Below are 26,477 nucleotides of genomic sequence, written 5' to 3'. Positions count from 1 at the left end.
TTGAAAATTTAACCACTTTTAATCATATGTCAAGAAAACTTAGTACTGAGTTTTTTTGCAGGATTTCCCAGATTGGTATCCCCGGAACACCCCTGTGTGTGGGGAAGTGTCCTAGACTTATTTACTGCATCACCCCAGAATCTTTATATGCTAATATGCAATGTGATCTCTCAAAGAGAAATACAGTAAATTTACTTGATAACATCTTTTATGTCACTCTACTTAGCATCCCAGATCAATATATTTCATGGAACACATATTGGAAAAAGTCTGGTTAGGTATATGTATCAGTTTTTAAAAACATATATATGTTCATTTAACACATATATACAAAGAAAAAAAACAGAGAAAGCTATAGACAAATGAATGATGCAGAAAGCCAGAGATAAATAGCAATAATATTAGTGAAGCAAACACTTAAAACATTTTTGAAATATAAATGCAATAATCCTGGCATACTTGTTGATACAAAGACTACTTTAAATCTTACAGTCAGTGATTTTCATAAGATATTCACAGACAATGATCAAGCAAATGTAGAATAAAGTCAGTCTGGAAAGTGTTTTGATGGGAAGTTCAATGCATCCATGGAAGCCAACAAGACACTCAGGAGTCCTACCTGATAAAGCTATGTATTAGCAGAAGCAATGTACCCAGAGTGGATTTTTTAGAAACCAAAGTAGAAAATAAGAAAAGTTTTACATTGTATGCACAAAGAAAGGGTCCTTTTTATTTTTTAAGAAAGAAGGAAATAATACTGAATTAATTACATATAAATGATGCTTTGTAACTTTTTTTCACAGTTGGAGAGGGAGAAGACTGCATTATAAAAACTATATCTTAACTGTCTCATAATGTGATCAAATGGAATATTTTAATTCAAAATTAAACTGAATAACCGTGTGTTTAACCAAGTCATATAGTAAAAGAAAGGCTATTTACTAGTATTTTTTATTATGTTGCCATTCAAATATCTCCAAATACCACATATGAGAGCTACTGTGAAAGGTAAAACTTCTTAGTCACTCGCAAAAGTTTCCAAACTACAACATACACATCGACTACAGAAAACTAATTCTAATATTACAGTTCAGTTCAGTCACTCAGTTGTGTCCGACTCTTTGTGACCCCACAGACTGCAGCACGCCAGGCCTCCCTGTCCATCACCAACTCCTGCAGTTGACTCAAACTCATGTCCATCGAGTCGGTGATGCCATCCAACCATCTCATCCTCTGTCGTCCCCTTCTCCTGCCTTCAATCTTTCCCAGCATCTGGGTCTTTTCCAATGAGTCAGTTCTTTGCATCAAGTGGCCAAAGTATTGGAGTTTCAGCTTCAACATCAGTCCTTCCAATGAATATTCCGGACTGATTTCCTTTAGGATGGACTGGTTGGATCTCCTTGCTGTCCAAGGGACTCTCAAGAGTCTTCTCCAACACCACAGTTCAAAAGTATCAATTCTTTGGCACTCAGCCTTCTTTATAGTCCAAATCTCATACTCATACATGACTACTGGAAAAACCATAGCTTTGACTAGATGGACCTTTGTCGGTAAAGTAACATCTCTGCTTTTTAATGTGCTGTCTAGGTTGGTCATAGTTTTTCTTCCAAAGAACAAGTGTCTTTTGATTTCACGGCTGCAGTCACCATCTGTAGTGATTTTGGAACTCAAGAAAATAAAGCCTGCCTCTGTTTCATTGTTTCCCCATCCATTTGCCATGAAGTGATGGGACCACATACCGTGATCTTAATTTTTTGAATGTTGAGTTTTAAGCCAGCTTTTTTACTCTCCTCTTTCACTTTCATCAAGAGGCTCTTTAGTTCTTCTTCGCTTTCTACCATAAGGGTGGTGTCTTCTGCATATCTGAGGTTATTGATATTTCTCCCAGCAATCTTGATTCTAGCTTGTGCTTCATCCAGCCCGGCATTCTGCATGATGTACTTGCAAATAAATTAAATAAGCAGGGTGATAATATACAGCCTTAATGTACTCCTTTCCCAATTTGGAACCAGTCTCTGTTTCTGGTTTGGTTCTAACTGTTGCTTCTTGACCTGCATACAGATTTCTCAGCAGGTAGGTAAGGTGCTCTGGTATTCCCATCTCTTGAAGAATTTCCCACAGTTTATTGTGATCCACACAGTCAAAGGCTTTGGTGTAGTCAATAAAGAAGAAGTAAATGTTTTTCTGGAACTCTCTTGCTTTTTTGATGATCCAGCAGATGTTGGCAATTTGATCTCTGGTTCCTCTTTTTCTAAAACCAGCTTGAACATCCGAAAGTTCATGGTTCATATACTGTTGAAGTCTGGCTTGGAGAATTTTCAGCATTACTTTGCTAGTGTGTGAGATGAATACAATTGTGCAGTAGTTTGAACATTGTTTGGCATTGACTTTCTTTGGGATTGGAATGAAAACTGACCTTTTCCAGTCCTGTGGCCACTATGGAGTTTTCCAAATTTGCTAGCAGATTGAGTGTAGCACTTTCACAGCATCCTCTTTTAGGATTTGAAAGAGCTCAGCTGGAATTCCTTCACCTCCTCTAGCTTTGTTCATAGTGATTCTCCTAAGGCCCACTTGATTTCACAATTCCAGGATGTCTGGCTCTAGGTGAGTGATCACACCATCATGGTTATCTGGGTCATGAAGATCTTTTTTGTATGGTTCTTCTGTGTATTCTTGCCACCTCCTCTTAATATCTTCTGCTTCTGTTAGGTCCATACCTTTTCTGTCCTTTATTATGCCCATCTTTGCATGAAATGTTCCCTTGTATCTCTAATTTTTTTGAATAGATCTCTAGTCTTTCCCATTCTATTCTTTTCCTCTATTTCTTTGCACTGATCACTGAGGAAGGGTTTTTTTAATCTCTCCTTGCTACTTTTTGGAACTCTGCATTCAAATGGGTACATCTTTCCTTTTCTCCTTTGCCTTTAGCTTCTCTTCTTTTCTCAGCTATATATAAAGATATATCCATATTAACTGTAATTATTAAATAATTGCATGCAAATTCATTTTAAAAGATATTCACGTGTATACCATTATCTATCTAATCTATATACAGTTACCAGTGATAATAACAAAAACAGAAAATGGCCTTAACTAAGGCTGCCTGGCAGTACTGAAGGGCCAAACGGAAGAGCCGCTGTGACAACTCTGCTGGTGATGCTAGGAGAGGGCTCCAAAGATTAGAATATGCAGGGCACTGGAATTGGAAATAATGGTTATCTTCTGTCAAAGACTTTGGGGGGAGGGAGTTCAAATATCAATTTTTAGGAATAGGACAATCCTATATAATTCTATGCAGATAAAGGATACATGCCATATTTAGCAACTGACCTCCAGCAATCACATACCAACTAACATCATGCCATATGCCAGGCTAGAATCAAGATTGCCAGGAGAATATCAATAACCTCAAATACACAGATGACACCACCCTTATGGCAGAAAGTGAAGAGGAACTAAAGAGCCTCTTGATGAAGGTAAAAGAAGAGAGTGAAAAAGCAGGCTTAAAGCTCAACATTCAAAAAACTAAGATCATGGCATCCAGTCCCATCACTTCATGACAAACAGATGGGGAAACAATGGATACAGTGACAGACTTTATTTCCTAGGGCTCCAAAATCACTGCATATGGTGATTGAAGCCATGAAATTAAAAGACACTTGCTCCTTGGAAGAAAAGCTATGACAAACCTAGACAGTGTATTAAAAAGCAGAGACATCACTTTGCCAACAAAGGTCCATATGGTCAAAGCTATAGGTTCTTCTAGTCGTCATGTACGAATGTGAGAGTTTGACCATAAAGAAGGCTGAGTGCTGAAGAATTGATGCCTTCGAACTGTGGTGTTGGAGAGGACTCTTGAGAGTCTCTTGGACAGCAAGGAGATCAAACCAGTCAATCCTAAAGAAACTCAACCCTGAATATTCACTGGAATATTGGATGCTAAAGCTCCAATACTTTGGCCACCTGATGTGAGGAGCTGACTCACTGAAAAAGACTCTGATGCTGGAAAAGAGTGAAGACCAGAGGAGAAGGGGGCAACAAGAGGATGAGATGGCTGGATGGCATTACCAACTCAGTGGACATGAGTTTGAGCAAACTCTGAAGGATAGTGAAGCACAAGGAAGCCTGGCATGGTGCAGTCCATGGGGTCACAAAGTGTCAGACACAACTGAGCAAGTGAACAACAAACAACAAATTCTGATTTCTTTGTCACAATTATATTCATGATCCAAAATAAAAGCCATTTACCTTAAATAAATTTTAAGAGATTATCATCTCAGGAAAAGGTAAGTATGAAAAGGTGAATAAAGTGAGGAATAAATTTGGCACACAATTTTGAGAGATTAATATAATCTTGATTAAAAGATATTAAAAGAGATAGAACAATATGTTCACCAAATGGCACGTATAAAATGTTCATAGGAGCCTTATTCATAATAACCTAAAACTGGAACAATGCATTCTACAGAATAGATAAACTAGTCTGTTCATACAGTGGAATATTACACAGCAATAAAAAAGAATACACAACAACATGGACATTGTGTTGAGCAAAGAAATGAAGCCAAAAGTACCCATTTTATATATGTATATATGTATGTATGTGTATATGTGTGTGTGTGTGTGTGTATATACATGCATGTATATACACATACACACAGCAGGAGTGCATTCAGAATGATAAAATTAGTAGCCTGCCTATCACTCTTGTTGATTTATCAGAAAAAGAAAAATCCCTTGGGGGAAACTTGGGTTGACAATCATAACAATCAACTAGTGAACAATAACAACCAAAGCACAAGAAATGTCTGTGAATTTGAATGACCCACTAAATTAAGAAAAACTGCTTAACTGATGTACTGCTTAACATCAGCAGCCACAAGAGCATAATTTAAAAAAAAAAGAGCATAATTTAAACCCAAATGAGAATTTAACATAGACAGAAAAGTCTACTGAAGAAAATTTTAATTTACTTGGGTAGAATGAAGAATTATAAAACCCAATTACCAAACATATTAATACCATACACAAGAACTACACAAAAACTTCCTTAAGGTAAGATTACTTATCAAAATACTTTCCTTATACTTTAGATAATTTTTTACAAAAAACTGTTCTTGAAATCCTGGAAGGTATATAAGATAACATCAGAGTTGCATGCTATGATCTAGTTCTTCAAAATAACCTTTCAGGCTCTAATTGTCTCGTATGAGAGGAGTCCTGCCTGTGCAGACAATATTCAGGATGATTCAGACTGACAATCTCTACAGAAGGCCACTTAGCAATAACTATCAAATGTAAAGTACATATACCCTCAGATCCAGGCAAATTTACTTCCAGGAAGTTATCTTTTTTAAAGATTTTATGAATATTTTTATGTAAATCTAAATATAACATATGCCACTTAAATACTCAGATCATTGGCAGCACACAAGCACTACAGATGACATGATACTGAGAGACAAAACACGAAAGAACAGAATTAGTATCCGAAACGATATGAAAATGTTGGAAGACTGGATAGCTCTAATGACATGAAGTCAAACAGGGACAAATGTAAAGTCCTGCCATCTATCCCCCAAATTAAACAAACAAGTATAGAATCAGAAACAGAAGTAAATGTGAACAAAATTGGGGATTTAAGTCAAGCATGAGTTCAGGAATCATTAACTCATTAGTTTATAGTACATTCATTCAGTTAAGAAATACTACCAACTCCAGGCAAGGAAGGCACTATGGTTATGTTTGAAAATATAATTCAAACTATGACAGGGCTGTCCCCAAATCTTTCCTGCATAAGTCCTGTTCTATTGCAACAGTTAGTCCACATACAGATGATGGTATTTTGTTCGCCTCTAGCTGTCCAAGTGTGAGGGAGGGTATCTTCAATTTAGGCTGGAGAACAAAAGATGTAGGTGTCAAAGACATTCATCTTTGAATATCTGAGGGTTGTTATAAGGAGAGGGAGCTGGATTTGTCCTAACTTCATCCCCAGTTAGAACTAGAATTCACCAGGGAAATTGTAGGAAGACAGACGTAGCATGTATCATACAAAGGGTGACTTTTTCACACTTAGACCTGTCTAAAATGAAAAACTCTAATTCCCTCCAGGACAAAGTGACTTCTATCAAATGAACACATAGCTTCCTAAGATGATATGGATGATGAGTTATCTTATAGCTATAGCGGATACATGCAATCTGATACATAAATGTGATATACATATGACATTATTCACTGAAGCACTATGTATATACGCAAAAGACTGAAAACAGCATTAATGCCCATCAGGAGGGGACTGGTTTAAAAATTATGATACATTTATAAAATGAAATATAATGCAATAATTTAAGCAAAATATTAAGCATGCAATTGATGTACTAATGTGAAATAATCCCTAAATTCTACTGTTAGCTTTTTTTTTTTAAGGTGCAATTTGCTCTTCTGGAAAGATAAGTAGATGGACTTTTTTCTATTTCTCCTGATAAGTACAACTAAAAATTCTGGATGTAACATATAAAACAAAACTGAGAAGACTCTGAAAGGTGAAGAAGAGAAGGCAGATCAGTTAGGCAGGACAGGACCTAAGAAATGACATAAGATTTCCCTGGGTTTTCTTATTGTCTCATACATCTCAGACTTAGAGCTGAAGAAGCCAGCAACCTGGAAATGCCAACAGGCACAGACAAAAAAAAAACAACCAGCAAAGATGTACTCCCTTTAGTCAAAGAATGAAAAAAGACAAATCCTAGTAAGACAGAAACTTACAGACAATAATCACTGCACTGCAGCCAAATACAGTGGCCCCACCCACTCCAACAAAGGCCAAGCGGGGAATCTGGACTTCTGCCTCTACCTGACTATAAGAAGAAGACACGTGTAAACTGAAGCAGCAAAAACAAAGATTAAATATGATCTAGGCACTCAGAATATAATACCCAACTGTCCAAGTTTCGAATAAAAATCATTCAATATACCAAGAACCAGGAAGATGCAAAGAAGAATTTGAAAAGAGTGTAAATAAAACCCAACACTGAGATGACAGATGATCATCTGACAAAGATCTGTAAAGCAATCATGATATAAATGCTTCAATAAGAAATTACAAACACACTTGGGAAAAAAAATGAAAAACAGAAACCTCTTATTACCATACCACTAAGCAAAGTCATCAAACCACAAAGGAAGAGAGCAAGAGAAGAAGAAAGGAACAGGGAAGAAATTAAAATAACAGCCAGAAACACCAGACTTCACAGAAATCAAAATATTTTTGCTTTGTGAAAGACTCTACTAAGAGGATGAAAAGATAAGCTACAGACTGGGGAAAAATATGCAAACCACATATCTAACAAAGAACTAGTATCTAGAATATATAAAGTAGTCTCAAAATTCAACAGTGAAAAAGCAAAAATCCAATGAAAACATGGACAAGAGATGAAAACACAATTCACTAAAGATACATAGATGGCAATTGATACAGGAAAGTAGATAATCAACGATCATAAGCCATTCAATTAAAACCACAGTGAGATATGATTAGACACATCTCAGAATCACTAAAATAAAAAATAATGACAACACCAGACACTCATGAAAAACTGGGTAACTCATAGATTGTTGGGTGTGAAATGGTACAGGCACGCTAGAAAAAAAAAAACATGTAAATACCACAGGACCAGTAGTTGCACACCTGGACATCATACAAGAGAAATGAAGACTTTATGTTTACTTGTGTTCCCTCTACACAAATATTCATAAGCATTATTTATAACTGCTAAAAACTGGAAACAAATCAGATGTTCTTCAATAGGAAAACTGTTAAACAAACAGTGGTATAACCATAACATGGAATATAACTCAGCAATAAAAAGGAATAAGTCAGTGATACACACAACATGGCTGAATCCCTAGAAAATTATATTGAGTGAAAAAAGCCAACCTCAAAAGGTTAATACTGTACAACTCTATTTATGTAATATTCTTGGAATTGACAGAACTGTAGAAATGAAGAACAAATTAGCAGATCCCAGAATTAAGGAGAGGGTGAAAACAAGGGAGACAGAGTGACAATAAAAAAGCAATATAAAGGATCCCTGTGGTAATGGGAATGTTCTGTATCTTGACTATATCAGTGTCAACACCCTGGTTGCGATCTCTAATTCTATAAAATGTTACCTTCGGGGAAAACTGTGTAAGGGGTACACAAGATCCTTCTGTATTATGTCTTAAAACTGCATGTAAATCTGTAGTAATCTGAAATGCAGATCTATAATAATCTGAAATATTTTCAAATCATGTATCTGACAAAGGGCTTATATTCTGATTTATAAGAATTCTCAAAGCCCCAAAATTAAATAAATGAGAAACTGGTCAAAGATTTGCACAGATATTCTACCAAGGAAGATAAATAAATGACAAACAAGCACATGAAAAGAAGTTCAACATCACTCGTCATCAGAAAAATGCAAATTGAAGCTACAATTAGTGCCACTACATACCTATTAGAATAGCTAAAATTTATATTACTGGCCATACCAAGTGCTGGCAAAGACATACCAAAGCTGGAGTTCTCATACACTGCTGCTGGGCATATAAAATAGTACAACCACTTCAGAAAGAAGGTTTGGCAGGTTCCTGTTGTTTCATTTTATTTTTAAAGTTAAACAATCACCTAGGATAATACCAGCCATTTCACATCTGGATATTTACCCAAGAAAAATGTATGCCTATATCCATACAAAGAACTTACATGTGAATTTTCATAGCAGCATTATTTACAATAGCCACAAAATATAAACAAGCCAAATATTCATCAACAAGTGAATGAAGAAACAAATTGGTATATCCTTATGCTATTAGGGAAAACATATCATCTTTCCCTTTGCTCTCATTCTCACAATTTTGACACTTTTGGCCACCAAATGTGTGAGGAGTTTTCTCACACTAAGCTGTGACACCAGCTAGGTGTCCTACAATTCAATTTGGTTCTGACACGATCCACCTGGTGCTTACTCAGTTGTGTCCGACTCTTTGCGACCCTATGAACTGTAGCCAGCCGGGCTCCTCTGTCCATAGGGATCCTCCAGGCAAGAATACTGGAGTGGGTTGCTATGCCCTCCTCCAGCGTGTCTTCCCAATCCAAGGATTGAACCCAGGTCTCCCACATTGCAGGCAGATTCTTTACAGTAGTAGCAAATCCCACAAGTTAAGGACTCAATACCAGAAGACTGCCCCCAATTTAGACACAAATCGCAAGTAACACATTGTCCCCAGTAATGTTGACCCACCAGCTATAAATCAGGGTTCCCATAAGCCCTTCCTTGAGTTCAACAATTTGCTAGAATGGGTCACAGAACTCAGGAAAATACATTCACCAGTTTATTAAAAAGAATCTAATGAATGATATGGCTTCCCAGGTAGCTCAGCTGGTAAAGAATCCACCTGCAATACAGGAGACCCCAGTTCGATTCCTGAGTCAGGAAGATCCCCTGGAGAAGGGATAGGCTACCCACTCCAGTAATCTTGGGCTTCCCTGGTGGCTCAGTCAGTAAAGAATCCACCTACAATGTGGGAGACCTGTGTTCGATCCCTGGGTTGGGAAACACATTCATCAGTTTATTATAAAGGGTATAATAAATGATATAGGTGAACATCCAGATGAAGATACACACAGACAAAAAATAGGGAAAAGGCAGAAAGCTGCCATGCCCTCTTTAGGCATGCCACCCTCCCAGACCTCTATGGGTTCAGTAACCTACAAGCTCTCAAAACCCCATACTATGGGGATGCTTGTAGAGACTTCATCAGATAGGCATGCCTGATTATTTACTCAGTTTCCAGCTTATCTCCCCTCTCCAGAGGATGGGGTTCTAGCTGAAAGTTCTAAACACAGCTTCACCTCTGCAGTGACCAGTCCCCCGTCTAGAAGCCTACCAAAAATCACTTCATAAGAATAAAAGACACTTCTATCACCCAGGAAATTCCAAAGGATTTTAGAAGCTCTGTGTCAGACACTCCTACCAGTCAGGAAATTAAAGGAGCTTTAGGAGCTCTGTGTAAGGAACCTGGGTCAAAGACCAAACATTAGCAAGAATCAGGGGCCCAGAAAAAAATATATATCCTATTTTACATCATAGAATGGAATACTTCTCAGCATCAAGAAAGACATATGGATGAGTCAATAAATAATTGCACTGAATGAAATAAGTCAGACCAAAAAAAAAAAAAGAGAGAGAGAGTACATCCTGAATTCTCCATCTATATAAAATTCTAGGAAATGTGACAAATGCATACCGACAGAAAACAGATCCTATGATTACATGGATTTTGGAGGAGGGAACAGGCAGAGGAGGGAGGAAGCAAAGGGGCACCTTGGGGTGATGGACATGCTCACTATCTTGATTGTGGTAAAGGTATCACAGGTCTACATATAGAGAAAAACATATCAAACTATATACTTAAAGTATGTGCACTTTATTTTATGTCAATTAAAACTCATTAAAATTGTTAAGATAATAAAAACAAGGTACCCCAAAATGCATAAAATATGCAAATACTGAACAACAAAGAAACAAATTAACCAAGAAGCATATAGAAGAAAAATAGGTAGTTGGGGAGCAATGTTAAGAGGAAAAAGTTTTATACACTCTTTGAAACTTCAGTGCAAATGTGAATGTACTACATAATCTAAAAAATAAAATTAGCCTTACATTCCCAACCCCCAAAACTAAAAAAGACAACACAGACTGGACTAGAAAAAGCAGAAATTTAGGGGAGGCTCTAATTGATATTGATTAGCACTAACTGACTAATATTCTTAGAACCAGACATGGAAAAACAGACTGGTTCCAAATTGGGAAAGGAGTACATCAAGGCTGTACACTATCACCCTGCTTATTTAACTTATATGCAGAGTACATCATGCGAAATGCCGGACTGAATGAAGCACAAGCTGGAATCAAGATTGTCAAGGGAAATATTAATAACCTCAGATATGCAGATGACACCACCATTATGGCAGAAAGCAAAGAAGAACTAAAGAGCCTCTTGATGAAAGTAAAAGAGGAGAATGAAAAAGGTGTCTTAAAACTCAACATTCCAAAAACTAAGATCATGGCATCTGATCCCATCACTTCATGGAAAATGATGGGGAAACAATGGAAACAGTGACAGACTTCATTTTGGGGGGCTCCAAAATCATGCAGAGTACATCATGAGAAATGCTGGGCTGGAAGAAGCACAAGCTGGAATCAAGATTGCCGGGAGAAATATCAATAACCTCAGATATGCAGATAACACCACCTTTATGGCAGAAAGTGAAGAGGAACTAAAAAGCCTCTTGATGAAGGTGAAAGAGGAGAGTGAAGTTGGCTTAAAGCTCAACATTCAGAAAACTAGGATCATGGGATCCGGTCCCATCACTTCATGGGAAATACATGGGGGAACAGTGGAAACAGTGTCAGACTTTATTTTGGGGGGCTCCAAAATCACTGCAGATGGTGACTGTAGCCGTGAAATTAAAAGACACTTAGTCCTTGGAAGGAAAGTTATGACCAACCTAGACAGTATATTCAAAAGCAGAGATATTACTTTGCCAACAAAGGTCCATCTAGTCAAGGCTATGGTTTTTCCAGTGGTCATCTATGGATGTGAGAGTTGGATTGTGAAGAAAGCTGAGAGCCAAAGAAGTTGATGTTTTTGAACTGTGGCATTGGAGAAGACTCTTGAGAGTCCCTTGGACTGCAAGGAGATCCAACCAGTCCATCCTAAAGGAAATCAGTCCTGAATATTCACTGGAAGGACTGATGTTGAAGCTGAAACTCCAATACTTTGGCCACCTGATATGAAGAACTGACTCAATGAAAAAGACCCTGATGCTGGGAAAGATTGAAGGCAGGAAAAGAAAGGGGATAACAGAGGATGAGATGGTTGGATGGCAGCACCAACTCTATGGACATGAGTTTCAGCAAGCTCTGGGAGTTGGTGATGGACAGGGAAGCCTGGTGTGCTGCAGTCCATGGGGTCACAAAGAGTCAGACATGACTGAGCAGCTGGACTGAACTGAACTAATTGATATGCTTCATCACAACAGATTTAAGAACCTGAATACAAAATCAAATTAGATATGTTAGAGGTTTTCAACATTTAAAACAGTAACAGAGAGAGGAAAAGCTCTACAAGTTGAAGACGCCTGCATTTTTAGTCGAAGATATTTTTCAGAAGCCTACTGTAACAAGCAATTGAATTGGATGAATTCTTTCCTAATCTCATCAACTGTTAAACTGCTTGCAAAAACTTTTTTTAAGGCTGAAAATAACTTTGTCCTACAAATGAAGGTAATTGGGCAAGAAAAAAATAAGGAACTAAATGAGACATTATGACTATTTTTTTCTCTCTAAAGAAATGGGTGTTAACGATGACATGAAATACAGATGAAGACCTATTTAAATAAATGAAACTAATTCTCATTTAGCCAACTTTGCTTTTTAAAGTCTATTTGCAGGCTTTATTTTGTTGGCAAAAAAGTATAATTGGTGTATTATATAATAAAAGCTGGTATCATTCTCAATTATCTTCTATTCAGGGTTCATGAAAACCAAGCTTTAAAAGGGGAAAAAAGCATTATTTGCCTTGCTTGTCACTGCTCTGAGAGCCAGTAACAATGACAATGATAGCCACCGATCTGTAAGATTAGAGTTTGCCTAACAAGTGATTTCCAAGAGATTCATGTAAGCAATTTTGATTATTTTAATCCTACATCACTAATTAAATAAAATATAATTGTAAATGCTTTTGAAGATAAATACTACTAAAGATTAATTCCTTGTCAGCTTATACATAATTCCATCACATGAAAAATAGAAATGGTAGCTTTTTTTCTTTTCTTCTTAAGTACTACTATAGAACCCAAGTTCATTTACATTTCAAACCAAATCAAGATATGGAAAATGTATACAGAAAGAAATACAGCTCTAGAGTTTAAAAAAGGGGGGTAGGGGCATTTCAAATCTTTATTCCACAGCAAACAGAAAAACACAATCAATTATACATAAGCCAATGTCATATTTCAGATACTTTTTCTTTCTTAAATTATAATACTAAACTAATGATTTCCCTAGCTTCCCAACTTACTTGATTTAATGGATTATATTTAGTTGTAAAATATAAAATTCAAAGAAATTCAATAAAGTAGGTAAAAAGGATGGTTATACTAATATGATTTTGAGCTCTCAAATGTAATCTTTGGAAATTAAAGAAAAAAAGGAAGAAAGAACAAGAAAACCTATGGAGATATTTGATTTGGTAAGATAAGTTTAAATTACATTTATCCATGTGGTTCTGGAAAAACAATATTAGCACAGAATTGGTTATCCCTGTAAGAATAAACAATGAAAGAAAATTGATTTTACAAGGGATTCCCCTTAGCTATTCAGCAAGCTAACATTATAAAATTAGCATCACTCAATGAATTTCTTTAGGACAGGGTTTCTCAACCTGAGCAAAGCTGACTTTTTGGACCAGACTTTTTTTGTGAGGATCAGAGGTGCTACTCTTTGCATCGTAGGATGTTTGGCAGCGTCTCTGTCTCTACCCTCTAGATTCAAGCAGTATTCCTACTCCAGATGTGACGACCATAAACGTCTCCAGACAGAGCAAAATGTCTTCTGGAGGTGAAGGCTTTGTACTAACTCTAAAAGTAAAACAAAAAGCTTTAAAAATTACTTAACATACCGGCGGGGTGGGGGCGGTGGGGGGGTGGGGTGGGAAGGAACCCATGACAGTCTCAAAAGAAAAAAACTGCAATGGATACCAATCCATAGATGATTCTGATGTTGGAACTGGCAGAAAAGAATTTTAAAGAGGCTATTAAAACCATGCCTATTGAAGTAAAGAAAAATATGCTTACAGTGAAGGAGAAGACAGGACTATCTCATCAGAGAACTAAAACAAGGAACTAGACAGAAGAGCCTTAAAATTCTTTTAAAAACTTAAAAATACAAGTGTCTCAATAAATAGTGTATTGAATATGCCGGAAAACAATGGGGATAAACGAAGGGGAACTGAATAAAACTGAAGGTAGAACAACAGAACTGTCTAAAGAACAAAGGGACTAAGATTTGAAAAAAAAAATTAACAGAAACTCAAGCATAAGGGTCAGTATCAAAAATTATGACATATATCTAACTGAAGGTACAGAAAGGAAGAGGAGTAAAAGGAACAGAAAAAAAACATTTGAAGGAAAAATGGCTAGATGTTTCCTACTTTGTTAAAAAATATAAATTTACAAATCTAAGTTTAGCAAATGCCAACCAAAATAGAGATGAATAAAACCATGCTAGGTACATCACAGTTAAATACTGTAAGCCAAACATAAAGTCTTCAGAATACCCAGAGAAAAATAACATACTATACTACATACAGAGGCACAATGATTCAAGCTAGTGATGATTTTCATCAGAAACTGTGGAGGCTAGAAAATCAAATTTAAAGCAGAATTATATATATACCCAAAATATCCTTCAATATGAAGGCAAGATAAAGATATTCTCAGACAAAAGAAAATTAAGAAAAATTCATTTCTAGAAAACTTCACTTCAACAAACACCACAAGGAAGTTCTTCAGGATGAATGAAAATGACAAACAGATACACACATCTTTTAACTCTTTAAAATATAAGTGATTATTTCAACAAAAACTGTTTCCTGTGCATTTTTAAAATACATAGTTATGATGTACAAGATGATTAGTAACACAAAGAATAAGAGGTAACTAGATTTACATGGTTACAAGGTTTCTACATCTTATATAAGTATATATAAGTGACACAATATTACCTGTAACTAGACTTAAACATTAAGAATGTATATTATAATCCTTGGAGAAACCACTAAAAGCAATATGACAATGAAGTATAGCTTAAAGGCCAAGATAATTAATCTTATAATTCTTAAAATTTTTCAAATAATCTACTAAAAAGGTAGAAAATTACTATAAGAAGAATGAAAAATAGAGGGACAAATAGAAAACAGATAATAAAATATTGGATTTGAAACCCATAACAACAATAGTTACTTTAAGTTTTAATAGATTAACCACAACAACGAAAAGATAGAGATCATCAGACTGGATTTTTTAAAAAACAACATGCATAAAAACCAACCAAGTGGGATAGAGTGAGAAAGTGAAGTAAAGCAGGTGGGGTGGGGGAAACATCTTGATCCAAAAACACATGTTAGGGGTAGGGCAGACAAAGTAGGACCAACACAAAACACACAAGGCAGCAGAAATAAATCCAACTGTCATGATGATAAATATTAATAGATTAAAATCTTCCATTAAAATATAAAAACTGTCAAACTATATTAAGGAATCAACTATATGTGGTTATAAGAGACATACCAAAAAAAGGAACATATCTGGAAAATACTCACCAAAAGAAAACCTATCCATATCACACAAAACAGAATTTAAGTCAAAAGAAAAAACTTACTAGAGATGGAAATGGTCACCACATAATGAGAAATAGCTCAAATTACCTGGAATGTGTAAAACTCCTAAATTCTAGGTACCTACAAATCCTCAACTTGTATGCAGCTAATAACAATTTCAAAACTAAAGCAAACACTCAGAATTAAGAAGAAATTAACAAATCCATCATCATATTTAGAAGTTTTAACATGCCTTGTTCTGTAATTGTCAGACTTCACAATTTAAAACTCAGTAATGATACATAAAATTTGAATGGCATAATAAATTAGCTTGACCTAAGGGACACATAAAATATGCATGAAATACATGCAACTACAATTGAAGAAAACACATTCTTTTCAAGTACACAGAGAACATTTCTGAAACTTGGGATCATGTACCAGTCCATAAAGTCAGCCTCAACAAATGTTAAAGTATCGGTATCATATTCTCTTACCATATGCAATCAAATTGAAAATGAATAACAATGAAAACAAAAAGCAAGACATCTGAAAATTTTTAAAGTACATTTTAAAAGAGTTCATGAATTACATTAAAAAATCATGAAGGAAATTACAAAATACTTCAAATTTAATGGTAACAAGATAACTACATATCAAATTTTATGGAATGTAGGTAGCTGGGTACAAAGAATCTATTGCCTTAGATGCTTTATACTAAAAATTAATAAGCTAAGCATTTGAATGTAATGCTTTAGAAAAATTGAATAAATCCACAAAAAGTCAAAGAAAAAATAATTTTTAAAACTACTAAAATGGAAAATCAACATATCTAGAAAGGATTGAAAGTGAAAGTGTCAGTCGCTCAGTCACGTCCAACTCTTTGTGACCCCATCCATGTACTGTGTAGCCCACCAGGCTCCTCTGCCCATGGAATTCTTTAGGCAAGAATACTGGAGTGGGTTGCCATTTTCTTCTCCAGAGGATCTTCTCAACCCAGGGATTGAACCCAGGTCTCTTGCATTTCTGGCAGAACATTTACCATGTGAGCCACCAGGGAAGCCCCAGGGAGCCGCACTTGGCCCCAGTGCAGGGTGGGGCCAAGGAGAGGAAGAGGGGGGTTCTGCCCACGTGCTGTGGCAGTTGCCACAGTGGCCACTTGGGAGTGGCAGCGGCTGGCGTGTCTGGCAAAACACGGCTTTCTGAGTAAATGCTAGTGAGAACCCTCCGTTAAGACTTTTTTCTCTGCCTTATTTCACTTAGCATAATACCCTCAACAGTCCATTCACATTGTCCTAAATGGCAGGGTTTCCTTCCTTCTTCTGACCAAATAATATTCCACAACATCTTTTTCATCCATTTATCTGCTGATGAACATTTAGGTTGTTTCCAAATCTTGGCTACTGTGAATAATGTTGTAATGAATACAGAAGTGTAGTTATCTTTTTGAGATTCTGTTTCATTTCCTTCGGATATACCTCTAGAAGTGGGCTTGCTGGATTGTATGGTAATTCTATTTTTAACTTTTTGAAGAGAAAAGCAAATACTGTATGATTTCATTTATATATGGAATCTGAAAAGGACAAACTAAGAAAAACAGAGAGCAGAGCGGTAGTTACCACAGAGTGGGAGGGTGGAGTGACCAATCATTAAAAGTCAAATACTGTATGATTCCATTTAAATGAGGGGTACTTAGAGAAGTCCAAATCATAGAGACAGAAAGAAGAAAAGCAGCTGCCAGAGGCTAAGGGTAGGGGAGAGATGGGGGTCTATTGTTTAATAGGCATAGAGTTTTACAAGATGAAAAGTGTTAAGGAGACAGATGGTGATAAATGTTACACAAAATTATGAATGCATTTAATACCACTGAACTGTACAGGTAAAAATGGTTAAGATGGTAATTTTATCAAACAAAATTTTTTTTAATTTAAATGTGCATTTAAAATTTTTTTTTAATTTTACCCCAACACTTTCCAAGGAACAGGTCCTTCTTGGCACAAGCCTATTCCATGGCACCATGTAAAAAAAGTTTTAAACATGCAATGCAAATATTTAAAAAATTTTAAAGCATGCAAAAATTAGCAAACTGGAAATTAGCTGATTAAAAGAAAAGAAACATAAGACTATCTCAATAGATAAAGAAAAAAGTTTGATAAAATTTAATATCCCCTCATGATAAAACTCTTGGGGAATCATGGGTAACTTCTATAACCTGATAAATGACAGTAACAACAATAAAATCCTATGATAAGCATCATACTTCACAGTGAAATGCTGGAAGCATTCACTTTAAGATCAAGAGCAAGGTGAAGATGCCATTCAATATTGTATTGAGAGGGATACTAGAATAACAAACCACATTTAAAAAATGAAAGATATAAGGATTAAAAGGAAGAGGTAAAACAGTATTTGCAGATGACTTACTACTAAAATATTAATCTACAGATAAATTGTGAAAAAAAGATCTTGATAACACTGTTTATAACAAAACTCTGCACACAAAAGTCATCTGAGATACTACTTCACAAGCAATGGGATGGCTAGAATCAAAAGGTCAAATAATAACAAAGACATGAAGAAATCAGAATCCTCCTGTGTGCTGTGCTTAGTCGCTCAGTTGTGTCTGACTCTTTGCGACCCTACAGACTGCAGCCCACCAGGCTCCTCTGTCCATGGGGATTCTCCAGGCAAGAATATTGGAGTGGGTTTCATGCCCTCCACCAGGGGATCTTCCCAACCCAGGGATCGAACCCAGGTCTCCCACACTGCAGGCAAATTCTTTAATGACTGAGCCACCAGGGAAGCCGTCATGCAAATCTTCATACAACACTATAAATTGTAAAATGGTGTGGCCACTTTGGAAAACAGTCTGGCAATTACATACATGATTAAACATGAGCTACACATGCCCCAGCAATTCCATTCCTAGATATATACCCAGGAGAAATAAAAGCATACATCCACACAAAAACCTGTACAGGAATGTGTGTAGCAACATCATACCGATACATTATAGCCAAAAGATGGAGGGAACCCAAATGTCCATGACAGATGAATGGATAAACTGTGATATATCAATACAATGGAATATTACTCAGGCATTAAGAAGAATGAAATACTGATATATGCTATAACATGGATGAACCCTGAAAATATTATGCTAAGTGAACAAAGTCACATCTTATGTTAACATAAGAGCACATCTTAAGTTATTCTGTTTATATGAAATGTCTACAATAGGCAAACATACAAAGACAGAAAGCAGACTGGCAGCTGCTTAGGACAGAGGAGGATGGAGAGATAGGGAATTATAACTAAAACGTACAAGGTTTCTTTGTAAGCTGATGAAAACGTTCCCTTATTGATTGCTATGATAACTGCACACATCTGTAAATACACTAAAATACACTGAGTTGTATGGTTAAAACTAGTGAATTATATCTCAATACAACCGTTTTTATACCTAATTTCTACATATCATCAAAAAACTATTATAAAGTATGTTTTACTTGATCATGTATCAGCATACATGCAAGAAATGGAGAAATTTTTTACTAAAAAGATTAAATAAATGAAAGGCTATACAGTGTTCATGTATCAAGTTTCAATATAACAGAAATGTCGATTTTCCTCAAATTGTTCCACAGTTTAAGTGCAACTCCAATCAAAAACCCAACAGAACTCTCTTGTAATATTTGAGAAGCTGACTGTTAAATTTACATTGAAGACTCAAGGACCAAAAACAACCAAGACACTCATTAAGAAAAGGAACAAAAAGGGAAACGTACTCTTACTGCTATTGGATTTCTTCTAAAGCTATGACACAGAAAGATTCATATATACATGATAAACTTCATTTATACTCAGCAAGCACAGTAGAGAAAATTAGGAATACAAACCTCATATCCTATACAAGATCATATCTAAGTATATTATCAACTTAAATGTGAAAAGAAAAATTATTAAACTTTTAGAAGACAATCTAGAAAACTCAGAAGAGTAATGAAAATATAAAGAATCATTAAAACAATGTGGTGCTGAAGCATTAACAGACAGAATAGAAAGTATAGCTCAGTGGTTAGACTGAGAAAAAGCTTCACAGCACTTTGCAAAGCCAAATTGCACCCAAAAAAGGTCAAGGTCAATGTTTGGTGGTCTGCTATGGGTCTGATCCACTACAGCTTTCTGAATCCCAGCAAAACAATTACATCTGAGAAGTAGGCTCAGCAAATCAATGAGATGCACAAAAAATACAATGTCTGCGGCCAGCACTGGTCAACAGAAAGGGCCCAGTTCTTCTCCACAACACCTGACCGCATATCACACAACCAATGCTTCAAAAGTTGAACCAATTGGGCTACGAAGTTTTGCCTCATCTGCCATATACACCTGACTTCTCGCCAACTGACTACCACTTTTTCAATCATCTCGACAACATTTTGCAGGCAAAATGCTTCCACAACCAGCAAGAGACAGAAAATGCTTTCCAAGAATTCCTCAAATCCTGAAGCTCAGATTTTTATGCTACAGGAATAAACAAACTTACTTCTTGTTGGCAAAAATGTGTTGATTGTAAAGGTTCCTACTTTGATTAATAGAGATGTGTTTGAGGCTAGTTATAATGATTTGAAATTCACAGTCTGAAACCTCAATTACTTTTGTATCAACCTAACAAATCAGAAAGAAAAAGACACCTATGATATGGTATCACTTATACACAGAATCTAAAATATGACACAAATGAATTTACTTGCAAAACAGAAACAGACCCACAGACATAGAAAACAAACTTATGGTTACCAAAGGGGAAAGAGGGTGAGAAAGGGATAAATTAGGAGTTTGGGATTAACATATACATACTACTACATAAAACAGATAAAAAACAAGGTCCTACTGTAGAGCACAGAGAACTATATTCATTATCCTGTAATAATACATAATGAAAAGAATATGAGTGTGTACACACACACATATACACACACAAACATACGTAAAACTGAATCATTCTGCTGTACTCCAGAAATACAACGCTGTAAATCAACTATTCAGTAAAAAATAAATAAATAAAAAGCAAAATAAAAAATAAATCACTCTTACACTCTGCTGGCAGGAATACAAATTGTTATACCAACTACCAAAAGCAATTTAGCAGTATCTAGAACAATACAAATGCATGCAGCTTTTCATCAAACAAACCCACTTCTGGGAATTTATCCTACATATATATTTCTACATATAGAAAATATATATGTATGAGGTTAGTGCAGCATTGTGCATAATAGTAAAAATTTAGAAACAATACAAATATCTATTAGTAAGAATCAATAAATTAGGGAACCACAATAACAATGGAAAATATGTACTATAAATAATGAGAACCTCAGATACACAAAGACTTCCAAGATAAAAAGTAAAGAGAATAAAGCACATGCAGAATAAATATTATTCTTCATGGCTAAAAAGGGAAGAAAGAATATGCACCTATACTGTATGAAGAAACTCTAAAAAGATATACAAGAAACTAATAAAAATAGCTACTGGTGGGTGGCAAGGAGTGGAGTGAGGGGGCAACTAGAGCAGAAGAGATAGAATGGAAACAAGACATCCTACTATACTGTTTCATTATTTTGATTTGAGATATGCAAATGCATTTCTTATTAAAAATTATTTTAGTAACTTGATAGTTACTAAACTCAAGGGTTTTTGCATTGGTCAAAATTCCAAAGATACAATGTATATTTTATTACCATATGCTCTTTCATCTCAAAAGGAAAAACACCTTAAATACTTATCTCTAGTTAATTATATGCATAATGAAGTATTTAGGATGAAGTGTACTGAGGTCTGTAACTTATTTTGCAATGCATTACAAAAAAAAAAAGATGGAGATGTGCATGGATAGAGGGATGGATAATATGATAAAGCAAGTATTATACAAAAATGTTAATTGTAGAAACTAGGTGGTAGGAATAGGGATGTTCAGTATAAAATTCTTCCAACTTTTCTATGTTTGAAATTGCATAATAAAATGTTGAAAACATACTTCATTAAAATTTTAAAATAAAGAACTCACAAATCAATAAACAGACAAATCAACAGAAAACTGAGGAAAGACACAACCAGGTATTTATTAGAGGACATAAATTTTCCATAAACATATGAAAATTATTCAACCCTACTTGTGATGAGGGAACTACGATTAAAACCACCCTGAGATACCGTTTCTCAAAGGTATCAGATTGGCAAAAAATTTAATGGGTACCAAGCGTTGACGAGGATATGGAAATACTCAAAACCCAAACAACCACTGACATTAGAATGGGTTATTAAATCATGAAGTATTCACACAATGAAATATACTATGAAGCAGTAAAGGTAAACTAATACCATCATTCACCAGAAAGAATCTCAAAATATACTTTAAGTAAATAACGCAATCATTAGAGAATACAATCACTATGATTCTATTTATTATAAGTTTTAAAACAGGCTAAACTAAACAAGCTATTACACACCAATCCAATTCAAGCCACCATCTTCTGTCTCTCATATGGATAACTGCAACAGTCCCCCTCCTGATTTCCCTGTTTCTGCCTTCTAACTTGCAGCCAGGGCCGTCATTTTTAAACGGAAGTTACATAAGTTGTCCTTTGTGCAAAATCCACATTAGCTCCCCAACTCCCTAGAGTAAAGCCAAGAATCCATACACCAGCCATTTGGCCCTGCATGGTCCAGCTTCACTACCTCTCCTATTACTGTCCCTCACTCAAGCTACAATGAACCCCTTGCTATTCCTCAAGCTGGCCAAGCCCTCAAATCACCTTCATGTTAAGAGCTCAAATGTCAACACATTAGAGAGGCTCACTGGGACTAACCTCAGTTCAGTTCAGTTGCTCAGTCGTGTCTGACTCTTTGTGACCCATGGACTAAAACACACCAGGCCTCTCGGTCCATTACCAACTCCTGGAGTTTACCCCAACTCATGTCCATTGAGTCGGTAATGCCATCCAACCATCTCACCCTCTGTCATCCCCTTCTCCTCCTGCCTTCAATCTTTCCCAGCATCAGGGTCTTTTCAAATGAGTTAGCTCTTCACATCAGGTGGCCAAAGTATTGGAGTGTCAGCTTCAACATCAGTCCCTCCAATGAACACCCAGGACTGATCTCCTTTAGGATGGACTGGTTGGATCTCCTTGCAGTCCAAGGCACTCTCAAGAGTCTTCTCCAACACCACAGTTAAGAAGCATCAATTCTTTGGTACTCACCTTTCTTTATAGTCCAACTCTCACATCCATACACGACCACTGGAAAAACCATAGCCTTGACTAGACAGACCTTTGTTGGCAAAGTAATGTCTCTGCTTTTTAATATGCTGTCTAGGTTGGTCGTAACTTTTCTTCCAAGGAGCAAATGTCTTTTAATTTCATGGCTGCAGTCACCATCTGCAGTGATTTTGGAGCCCCAAAAAATAAAGTCAGCCACTGTTTCCACTGTTTCCCCATCCATTTGCTATGAAGTGATGGGACCGGATGCCATGATGTTAGTTTTCTGAATGTTGAGCTTTAAGCAAGCTTTTTCGCTCTCCTCTTTCACTTTCATCAAGAGGCTCTTTAGTTCTTCACTTTCTGCCATAAGGGTGGTGTCATCTGCATATCTGAGGTTACTGATATTTCTCCCGGCAATCTTGATTCCAGCTTGTGCTTCTTCCAGTCCAGTGTTTCTCAGATTGTACTCTGCATATAAGTTAAATAAGCAGGGTGACAATATACAGCCTTGACTCCTTTTCCTATTTGGAACCAGTCTGTTGTTCCATGTCCAGTTCTAACTGTTGCTTCCTGACCTGCATAAATATTTCTCAAGAGGTCAGGTGGTCTGGTATTCCCATCTCTTTCAGACTTTTCCACAGTTTATTGTGATCCACACAGTCAAAGGCTTTGGCATAGTTTTTCTGGAACTCTCTTGCTTGTTCCATGATTCAGTGGATGTTGGCAATTTGATCTCTGGTTCCTCTGCCTTTTCTAAAACGAGCTCGAACATCTGGAAGTTCACAGTTCACATATTGCTGAAGCCTGGCTTGAAGAATTTTGAGCATTACTTTGCTAGTATGTGAGATGAGTGCAATTGTGCGATAGTTTGAGCATTCTTTGGCACTGCCTTTCTTTGAGACTGGAATGAAAACTGACTGAGTTTTCCACTGCTGAGTTTTCCAAATTTGCTGGCATATTGAGTGCAGCACTTTCACAGCATCATCTTTTAGGATTTGAAATAGCTCAACTGGAATTCCATCACCTCCACTAGCTTTGTTTGTAGTGATGCTTCCTAAGGCCCACTTGACTTCACATTCCAGGACATCTGGCTCTAGGTGAGTGATCACACCATTGTGATTATCTGGGTCGTGAAGATCTTTTTCATACAGTTCTTCTGTGTATTTTTGCCGCCTCTTCTTAATATCTTCTGCTTCTGCTAGGTCCATACCATTTCTGTCCTTTATTGAGCCCATCTTTGAATGAAATGTTCCTTTGGTATCTCTAATTTTCCTGAAGAGATCTCCAGTCTTTCCCATTCTATTATTCTCCTCTATTTCTTTGCACTGATCACTGAAGAAGGCTTTCTTATCTCTCCTTGCTTTTCTTTGGTCCAAGGTCAGGAGCGGAGGACATGAGGAGATATCCCATGTCCAAGGTAAGGAGCAGCGGCTGCCCTTTGCTGGAGCAGCCATGAAGAGATACCCCAAGCCAAGGGACTACTCTACATAAAGTAAAACCAAATCCCACCCTTCACACCCCAGCACACCCTTTCCCCTTACCTTGCTTACCACTCTCCACTCAATCAGCATCTAACTGACCACTGTGGTTATTTAGTCACTAAGTCGTGTCTGAAACTTTGTGACCCCATCGACTGTAGCCTACCAGGCTCCTCTACCATGGGATTTCCCAGGCAAGAATACTTCAGTGGGTTGCCATTTCCTTCTCCAGGGGATCTTCCTGACCCAGCCATGGAATCCACATCTCCAGCATCTCCTGCGTTTGCAGGTGGATTCTTTACCCCTGAGCCACCTGGGAAGCTCCTAATTGACCATATATCTCATTCATTATCTGTCTTCACTCTCTAGAATAAAAGCTCCATTTCTGAACTTTTATCTGTTTTGTTTCCTACTATATCCTCAACACCAAAAAAAAAACAAAAACCCTAAGTAAGAGTTTAATAACATCTGATGAAGGAACAAGCCTTAGGAAAACTGCTTTTTAGACAATAAACATTTATTGTAACATCAAAAGGTATTTCAAATTATATCACAAACTATGTTTTTCCATAAGCAGACATGAAAAGGTAAATTAAATATTACTAGATAAAATATCAAGCACATGTATGCTTCCCCTTGAATATAAAGCATTCATTTCCAAAGGGAAGCAAAGAAATAGCTAAGAACCCAATGTGTAAGAAATTAAAACCTGATTTTAAAGAAATCAAGGAAAATAAAGTATGTCAGACTTTTACAAAGCAAAATTGAAACAAATTTATCATTTGAATCTCATTTCTCCAACTAATTAATGTATTCTTGCTGCAAGGCTAAAAGCTAACGTAGAAAGCATTTCCTAAGTCAGCAAAACAAGCATTTATTACTTGCCAAGTCAACAGGGAATTAGGAATGGCAAAGAATACAGGCTAGAAGGAATCTTAAGAATCATCTAGTATTAATTAACCCTTTCATTTTTACAAAAAAGGAACTGAGGACTTGAAATGACCTGTGGGGTACTCAAAAGTGTCCTATGTCAAAATCAGCAATAACACTGATAGCAAAAAAAAACCAAACCATTTTGTTCAGTTGCGATTCTTGATATAGCAAAAGTCAGCTTTTAGAGACTCAGAAACAAAACACATCCCCATAGAAACAATATTCCCAAGTATACATGTGAGGCTTCTATACAGGTCTTCATATCCCAAGTCAACACACAGGACTTGGGGTGAGGAGGTACCGAAAAGGGCAGAGCTTTATAATCAGACAAGCCTGGATTTGAATTCTGGCTCTACCAAAATCAAGTAGGATCTTAGTTGATCCTAGCAAATCTTATCCCTATCTAAGCCCCAGTTTTTTTTCATCAGCAAAATGGGGATAATTAAGACCTACCTTAGTGCTGGCTGGAGGAAGCACAAGCTGGAATCAAGATTGCTGGAAAAAATATCAATAACCTCAGATATGCAGATGACACCACCCTTATGGCAGAAAGTGAAGAGGAACTAAAGAGCCTCTTGATGAAGGTAAAAGAGGAGAGGGAAAAAGTTGGCTTAAAGCTCAACATTCAGAAAACTAAGATCATGGCATCTGGTCCCATCACTTCATGGCAAATAGATGGGGAACAGTGGCTGACTTTATTTTTTGGGGCTCCAAAATCACTGCAGATGGTGACTGCAGCCATGAAATTAAAAGACACTTACTCCTTGGAAGAAAAGTTATGACCAACCTAGATAGCATATTAAAAAGCAGAGACATTACTTGGCCAACAAGGGTCCATCTAGTCAGGGCTATGGTTTTTCCAGTGGTCATGTATGGATGTGAGAGTTGGACTATAAAGAAAGCTGAGTGCCGAAGAATTTATGCTTCTGAACTGTGATATTGGAGAAGACTCTTGAGAGTCCTTTGGACTGCAAGGAGATCCAACCAGTCCATCCTAAAGGAGATCAGTCCTGGGTGTTCATTGGAGGGACTGATGTTGAAGCTGACACTCCAATACTTTGGCCACCTGATGTGGAGAGCTGACTCATTTGAAAAGACCCTGATGCTGGGAAAGATTGAAGGCAGGAGGAGAAGGGGACGACAGAGGATGAGATGGTTGGATGGCATCACCAACACAATGGACATGGGTTTGGGTGAACTCCGGGAGTTAGTGATGGACAGGGAGGCCTGGCGTGCTGCGGTTCATGGGGTCGCAAAGAGTCAGACACGACTGAGCGACTGAACTAAACTTAAGACCTACCTTATAACTTTGTCAAGAATGTAGAAGTCATCTAATTAAGAAATTCATAATTTGTGGCTATTGAATGCAGGC

General features: G+C 36.7%; 1 protein-coding gene across 15 annotated transcripts in view; it reads right to left on the bottom strand.

Moving 5' to 3' along the window:
* CYLD (CYLD lysine 63 deubiquitinase) overlaps positions 1-26,477 on the bottom strand; it is a 73,001-nt gene that overhangs the window by 34,981 nt on the left and 11,543 nt on the right. The window lies entirely within an intron of this gene.

The sequence above is a fragment of the Bos taurus genome, chromosome 18 (assembly GCF_002263795.3).
Source record: "Bos taurus isolate L1 Dominette 01449 registration number 42190680 breed Hereford chromosome 18, ARS-UCD2.0, whole genome shotgun sequence".
Lineage (NCBI taxonomy): Eukaryota > Metazoa > Chordata > Mammalia > Artiodactyla > Bovidae > Bos > Bos taurus.
The sequence above is the reverse complement of the archived record's forward strand: the minus strand, read 5'-3'. Positions and strand labels throughout refer to the sequence as shown.